Source organism: Varroa jacobsoni, unplaced genomic scaffold, assembly GCF_002532875.2.
Source record: "Varroa jacobsoni isolate VJ856 unplaced genomic scaffold, vjacob_1.0 scaffold_623, whole genome shotgun sequence".
Lineage (NCBI taxonomy): Eukaryota > Metazoa > Arthropoda > Arachnida > Mesostigmata > Varroidae > Varroa > Varroa jacobsoni.
In genome coordinates this window covers 15,599-24,588 of record NW_019213525.1, presented here as the reverse complement: position 1 = coordinate 24,588, position 8,990 = coordinate 15,599, and positions in this window count along the sequence as shown.

The window sequence follows — 8,990 nt, the reverse complement described above, 5'->3', positions numbered from 1 at the left end:
TATTAGCTCGTACGAGCCTAACCTAGCTTCCCTGCCGGCTTATGTATCAACAACCATTTTAATAACTATTATTACTAAGTTGCAGTTTTTTCTGCTCAACTTGCCGAACTACATAATCTTAGCTCACTTAACCGCAAGCTCAGCACATCACAACTTGCCCACGTTGCCTCGGTGACTCGGTACATCTCCGTACTGCTAACCAACGACATGTCGTTAAAATGCCCTAAGTTATCTGACTTACGCCAAGTTTGGCCTTTTGATGACATAGAATTTCCTTTATATCCTCATTGCCTTCCCATTGACCTTCTATTATTATTTACTTCTGATATACAAATATATATAAACGCAGGAATTTTGCTCCAACTTAGTACTTCACATGGTGCCAACAACTACCCTTGGGCCAATCGTATTCTGGTTGCAGCTTCTAGCAGTTACTGTTTAGCACTAACGTTAGCAGACTAATTATGACCGGTTTTGTGTCATTGACGTTGTATTTTCTGAGGACTGTTTATCAATTTTGGTTCATTGAGTTCGGAAAATCATCAAATTATACATGAATCCATGCGCGATCTCTTATCAAAGTTGAGCGCAAGGTCATATCATAAGCCCTTCAACGAACACCTGTAGTTCCATTGATATGCCTAAGCACAATAGTTGAGCTTACACATGGCAGGTTATTTTACGATGCAGACCGAAAACGACCCGTTTAATCATCTACGAGTCTGTCACTAGCAGAAGTTCTCTCGAACATTACCCAGTTATCTACGAGAGAGAAATTGGCATATCGGCGTCCTTGAGGGCTGTCTTCATAGCTGCATTTGCAAAACATTTAAAAATTAAGTGGCGTTGCTTTGCATCACACCTCGTCCCAGCGTATTAGTATGCATCAGAAAATGTAATACAATTTGGAGATTGGATTTAATAGTTTACCAGAAGCAGAAAACTCATCTCGGCCGTTTCTATTGCGTACACACTTCATGTAAAAAGTGTTGCTAAAACACCATCAAAAACGACAAATCTGCGTACAAAATACTGAAACAGCGAAGTAAAAGCTAGTAACCGATTCAAGAGCAGGAACTTATAAGTGCTTGCATACTTTATCTATTAAAACTCTGAAGTGAAAGGTAGCAATTTAACTAATAGGCATTGATAAAGGAGTTTCTAAAGAATTTTACTGTAAAATCTAGAAGTGCAATTTCGAAACAAAGCTTTCAGACTTGGGAAAGTTATCTGAAGAGTGTTAGACGGTGAACTTGCTGTTGACGCTTCTCTATAGATTATTAGATGAAGCTTGCTATTCAACTGATTGCAAACAATTGATTTTAACTTTAATTATGATTATTATTATTATTATAGCAAAAGCGGATTTTGCATTGTTAAAGATTGCTACGAAGAAGCCAAGTTGGTGCCGCTAAAGCATAACGCCGTTTAGCGCCTAGAAGAAGAACATCTAAACTTCTAGACCTATCCATATCTAACGAGAACACTGTGAGGTGAGAGAAAATGTACCATCGGACACCAGAATTCTATACTATATCCGGTAGAGTAAACCAGAGGCGAAACGGATTATAGCACAGAAAGTCAACTTGTAGCCGAGTGACGTGAACGGAGAAAATGTCTGTTAGAAACAAAGGAAATCGAGGTACACCTAATACCTGGCACTTTGCCCCCTCCCAGGGAGAGGTCGAGTTAAAAAAATCAATTTCGAATTTGTCCATAGAGGAGATCAGCGCTGACGTGCAGCTAGGTATTTAGACAAGAAAGACTGACAAAAACCACAGAGAGGGCCCAGCATATAAATATCAATATTAATGGAGTTAACTCACTTTTTTGTAAAATGTCGACCAGGAAGAAAACTTGCTTTTAACTAGTCCATTTATATATCTATATGTATGAATGATATAGTCAATATCAACAATCAAGTCTGATTATTGAGCTAATTATGAAGATTCAATTTGCCTAGGTAGGGTTAGCCTTTAAGGCTTTTTGCTGATCTCCAAACAAAGGGCCTAACATTTACTATTGTCCATTTCATTCTAGACAAATACATTTCTAGAGTTTGATGTTACATATAAACAATATGATAGATCTGCATGGTATTTTTGACTCAACGACAATATCAGTAACGTGGTCTGTCACATAATAGCACAAAGAAGACTATAAACTATCTATCTATTCACAGTGAGTCAAGAGCTTCGAGCCTTTAGCCTGCAAACCTGGCTAGCGGTTCCATAAAGATCGTACTAGGTTAACGCTGACGTATCGACGCAGTCATTTTTTATCACACTGCTGAAAAAGCACCAATGGCAGTAATATCGTTCACTGCACAGATGATATGAGTGTCCTCGATCAAGTCTTCAGGAGAGTTTAAATAAAAATATAAGCCTTATTGTTCTAAGGTAAACAATAAGAAGTTTAATTTTATTTCAACTTAGTCAATCTATAGATTGGATAAATTGGACAACATTTCCGAGGTGTTAGATTGCTTCAAGTATTAATACGGTACTGCGAGTCGATGTCATGTAACAGGAAACAGTGCATCAACTTTGCCCCAAAATGATCTCACTCTCCAACGGATAGTTGGTGTGTCCTAAGCACAAGAAACCTAAATAGAATATTGTGATTGGATATGCGATACGGGATATTATAGTATCTTATATATATAAGACATATCTTATATGTGATATTAAGTATAAAGCACTTAATACAACGCGAAGTCTAGTTCAAAGATTTGCATTTATCGCAAGATTTATGGTAAATTTTACACTACTGCCTGCTAGGAACCATATGAACAATGAATATCGATAATAATAATAATATAAAACGCAAATATTGTTGACTTATAGCTATTGTATATTCGTAGTTGAGAATCCTTGAACGATTCTCGACTGATTTTCGACCAATGGAAGATACTAGGCGTTAGATCTAGCGAAGCAACGAGATCTACTTTCAATACCATAAATGGGGGTTATGTACAGGTTAGCCAACTCAGTGGATATATAGCTTATAGCAAAGCCCCTAACCGAAAAGGGCGCACTTCACAATTCGTATTTTTCTCAAATGTCTTCTTCTTCTAAATGTTATAGAAGTCGTCAGACGGACTTTGTTATGCAAGCCTTAAAGTAAACCACAAGCGTTTGCCCATCTGAACGGATCGTTTTATTTTTCCGTCCAATGTGCGCCATATATATATATATAGAAACAGACAGACTAATTATGTAGGATTATAGACAGACAACGCTGTCAACATTAAATGTCTTCTTCGTTCGCTAATCGAAGAAAAAAGCGCCACAAAATGTAGCTAATTAATGCATCACATTATATTTGTATTCCATGCCAATGTAACCTCAGTAGTCTCCGTGACGGAAACGCAGAGCTAAACACAAGTTTACTTCTGCATAAATTTTGTAAAGTTTGTTATAAGTTCATAATCTATTGAGCAATAGTATCGTTAGGAAAATTGAGTATTCCAAGTAGACGGTCGAGGCCGACATATGAGTTTTCAAATGAGTTCTGACAATCCCCCGGTTTAAGATGAAAACTTTTCTATTAGCTTAACAATTGCCTAACCATTAGTAAAAAAAATAACCGCCAACAATATTTATTTAGCTATCATATGCACTTGTGTCCTATACAGGACACACATCTAATTATAAAGAAATAATCACGGAAAAATAGTTTGACACTATATCTAAATGTATCAGAATTCTCTCAGCTGGTAAGTTCCATATAACAAAAAAAGCTTACAAAGTACTAGTCGCTTGACAACAAGAACTCCATTTGAAACCATTGCGCTGTAGCCAAACGTTCACCTGATTATCGCCAGGTGGAGCCACTACCCATGAACGATACAGCTACGCGGACTCAGCGCGTTAAAGCTGGTATTGGCCAGACTCAATATAATTTCATTTACGTTACGCGTTTCCGCAAATTCACAATATGTCTAATGATTTCCTCTTTGCAATACGTAAATTTGCCTGTGTTTATTTTATCACAGAGTTATTTTGCGGTAAACAGAATGAACTGTAGATAGCATCTCTATTTATACATTATAAATGCGTCCTCAATAATTTATATTTATACATGTAAGTATACATATACATATATATATATATATATATATATATATATATATATATAAAAATTTAGTAATTACGCAAATATATTATAGATACACTTTAATATTTGCTATGTATCCAAATGTATCCCTAATGCATCTGTTTCAATACGCAATCTTAAGCGAAGGATAGTTTCAGCCATAATCGACTCATAACAACCACACCTACGTTAGTGATGTAGTTATATAAATCGAAATTATAATAGCGGCTTTGTTCGTGCGACGAAGGCAGCACACGCTTTTGACGGCACATAGGTCAAGCTGGCTCAAAAACCATCATCTATTGTTGTAATCGATCGCGGTTCTTCTTTTATGGAACAACACGCACTTATTCAACAGACGGCGCTGAAGCCCGAGCTATCAGCGGCAGTATGTATACACGTTCGGAGAAAGAGTCCGCTAATCGGATCGATCTGTAAAAAAGCAATCATATGAAAATCAGTCAACGCTCTATTTGTCCTACTGGATTAAATTCAAACAAATGCAGGCTACTGAAAGTAGAAAATTAGGAAAAGTGTACTAAATTAACAGAAAAAAAAAACTGCTATAACATTATTCAGAAATTTCTTCGAGGTGCAAGCGTCAACATCGACATAACAACTTCAAAAACCTAACATTAGTATGTGGCTTTCATCAACACTCGATACATAATTACGCTAATGTTGTGAACTTGTCGCATCTTAAAGTTTGCAAAACCTTGCACAAAGAGGGTTCGGAGCACTCAATGGACTGTTGTTTTTACGGCTACCCTAGATAATATAATGGTCGGGCGCCGTTCCTAATTAAAAAAAATAAAAGCATTTGAGACTGGCTATCTTTGGCGTTTGCCGTGAAAAAATAACGATGTGCAAATGTTGACAATAGCCTGCGTGCAGACTCGTATTTATAGATAATAGTTTTTCAAAAAGCCGCCGTTTAGGAGTCAACATAGAAGCACAGCGTGAGCAGTATTTTTTTTTTTTTTTTATATAGGAAGAAATTAATTAGTTTTTCTGGTGTATTTTAGCTAAAATTGGAAACAATTCTCTGTATGAATTATATTTAAAGAAAATTGCTAATAGCGCCAGCTAGAAGAGAAACAAAAAATAGGCCTTAACGCTGAAAAGCATTATATATCCATCAAATATGCTCGTGTCGTAAATAGTACTTAGATAAAACACACATCGAAAGTAAATGATAGCGCAAAATTGCTCAACGTATAGCTCGGCTGTGCGCAACACGAATGAATACGAGCTAACTTGCTTTTCATGCTTGAAAGCTATTCTGAATGTAGTTTACCCCTAATCCTTTCCATAATCCAATTATGTAACGAAGTGTTCTGGAAGGATAAAACTATTGTATGATATTGAACTCCAATTCCAGGAAACGAGTAATGATAGACTTAATATAAAGAAACTTAATTTTTTTCTTTTTGTTTTTGTAGCCGAACCTTGCGAATAGTGCCTCTCAACTTGCAACTCTGAAGTCCTAGTGGAACCTACTTCAAAACGCATAATTTCTATAGAACCTATAAAGTACTTTTTTTTTTCGGTAGAACCTGTATGCGAATAGACCACAAACAACGACCAAAGCCAGATCCGTAGTACCGTATTAGAACAGACTAAACACGGGCAAAAACACTATAATTTGCAGCTATATATATATATATATATATATATATATATATATAGCGGCAATGATGTCTGATTAACAGCTAGCCGGTATTCCTATGCCAAAAGCTTCAGTGATGAACGCGCGATCTCGAAAAATCGCCAAATTATTACCAACTTGGAAAGCGTAAAGTCTTTCAATGGGAGCGACAGAATAGTTCACGCGTGGATACAAATGGAACTTTATATGCCCAAACAAACGTGGATGTAGTATCGTGTTGGCAAGCATAATAGTTCCTTCTCTAGAGCTCTGATATTTAATTCATTTTCTCAGTTTTGTGATGTAGTCTGAAATGAAAACTGCGTAATAAAATACTGCGTCCTAAGTATTGGTTTAGCTGCTTCGTAATAGTTTAGTAATATTTCAGTACTACTGTCTTTATCTATCTTACCACAATTACTGCTTTTGTTCATTTTACTCTTGCATATATATATGAATATAATTTTTAGTAAGACACTCAATAAACATAGTTTTTGACTTATTAGTTCCTCTTATAACACTAAACCTGCTGCTATCGCCCCATTGGACCATTTGCAAATTATTGCAGCCAGTTCACATATTTTAGCGTTATCGCATCGTCATTGAACTTTATGCCGGCGGAACAAAAACTTTTTTTAAGAACCAGCCGTTTCCACCACGTACGGTAATAATTAGTATACGACAAATGCCGGTAGGTTTAATATTAAAAAAAAAAAAAAAAAAGAAGTACACAATACTACCGAATTTTTCCACCAATTGTCCCACAGAACGCCACTTAATGCTAAAATACATCTCACATATCTTGTAAAACTTTAGCATTATCAGATGTTTGATAAAAAAAAAAAATTAACTGCGTTGATCTGTGTTGGCATCGTTCAGCGTTTGACACGCCGACGGCTTCCGAGACTTAGGCGTTGGGTGGTGCGTTATCTTCTTCGTCGGAGGCTGTCCTAACTAATATTGCTCGTTCGTAGTTGGACTACGTTACGTCATTTTATTTAGCGGCGGCGTCTGCTGCTGATACTACGGTCCCAGTCGCATCACAGCGGCCCTGCTACTGGAGCTACTACCATCATTTCGGTTCTGTCCCTTGAAAGGTAGGTCCTTGCTATAATGTTTCCGCAAGCTTCGTCTGGCGATTCCCAGGAGGCGCCACTGAAGCGATTGTTGTTTTGCTTGACAACTCCTTGATATTGCCTTGCCAACGAATCATCTAACCTCCCAGCCATTAGTAGCAGCAACAGTTTCAACCACTGGATCGAAGCAGTGGAAGCAAAGGCAGTGCAATGGAGGGCTTAACTTAGCAAAAGCCAACTTTCGACGTTTGGACGGACGCTGCTTGGTCTGCCGCTGCTGCCCAGGGCCGATAACAGCGACAACGATGAAAAGCAGAGGCAGCTGGGGTAACAGAAAAAAGGACCAGAATTTAGGAACTCTTGTGTTTCGTCTGCTACGTCTGTTGTTTTTAATCGCGCCTGTTAGTGTCGTATTATTGTTGTGCATAAATAATTTTTGGTTGAAAAATGTATGCTTCTAAAGCAAAAACTGTCGCCGGGTATCGTCAGACTTAGTCGCGTATTATATACGTTCGTTTGATTTAATTGCTTATATATTATTGAAAACATTATTGATGATTTGGTTTTATGTATTAGGTAATAGATGGTTATGTAGAGAAGTATGTTCGCTTGTTTTCACTGTAAGCCTTTTATTTGTTCATTATGTTTTGGATAAAATTAACTATTCGATAGAATAAAAATGACGAATATGGCAAGGTTGTGAAGGACTTTTTTTTTTTCTATAATAGTGTAAGATAGTTAACGACCGACATCTTTTCCATGTGCTGGGTTCGATGAAATTTATACATACCCTGGAAATCCTAAAGTATAGGTCACCTGCGGAACCTTTATACCTCCTTTTATGGAGGGCTGATAAAAAGCAACGTTAGTTACAATATATAAGGCATGCTCTTTCTGTTCGTCTCAGCAAATGTACGTAGAAAGGCTCGAGTTAAACCTTCAGTAATTAAACGGATATTCGCAATATAATTTTCTATCGGGGTTAGTAATCAGTTGAATAGTGACATTGAGGAATATAAATTAACCAGCAAAAGTCAAGTGTCTATGATGGTACCAGATAAATTCGAAGTCACAATACCGCATAAGTGCTTTCAGCAATCTTGTAATTGTAGGAGAAATAGGTGATTCACACTCCAAAAGCACTCGTACTCTATAACGGGCTTTGAAAATTATGAAAATAGGCCCCTTTGAGGTATATGGTACTGTATCTGACAAAAATTGCCGTGGTTCACCGGTGGGCTTCATCTTGAGCACACTTGTTGTCTTTTTGGTCGCTGGAACCGAAGTCTGTTTTTCAATAGTAGACCGGTTATGTATCTATGCATTGAATTAATACATAAAGAGTGATCTACCCTTATGTATGCATTGAATATTGTTTCTTGATCCCGGCTAAATTTTGCAAGTGCTTGGATATTCCATTTTGCTAGCTCGTTAGCGGAATATTAGGTGGGTTGGTCCGTGATGGTGCAGTAGCGCTTTTGTTTCATGAACTTAGAAGCATATAAGGTAGTCAAAGTTCGAGACGAGGCGATGACACACTTTCGCACCACTTGGGTAAAGGGGTCCATCGTCCGAAGCAATAGTTTAAAAAAACAAGAAACGACGGCAGTATCAGGCATAAAACTCGAAACATCCCGTGCAACGGTGTACAGTTCATATACATATTACATCTATTTCAAGTCTTTAGGAAAAGGTGCTTCGTAATTTTTCGATCTGACCTTATTCTTGACAACGGTTTCAGGGGTGCTTCAGGCATCTCAGCGGGCAGGCATCCCACCAACGATTCATATCGTACCGAACCACTGTCTTTTATCTATACCAGTCAATAAATTGAACAAATATGTCGATTAAAAACCATTAATAAACACAAATAGCTGTCGGGATAAATTATTGATTTATTTTAAATAGAAAAAAGTGCATTTGAAAGTCTAGAATCTAGAAATAATTGTAAATATATACCTTTATGTTTTTTTGGTTCCCAATTGGATACCCATTGTTGTTTAAAGGATCTTTTAAATAAATAAAACTATCTGGTGTTATTGTTTAATCTACACCTACATATCTATTATGTTATTGTTATATATACCATATATATTGTTATATATATGTTATTGGTATATTTACCTATTACGCAGGCCAATCAGGATCAGTAAAAAATTACCAAATAG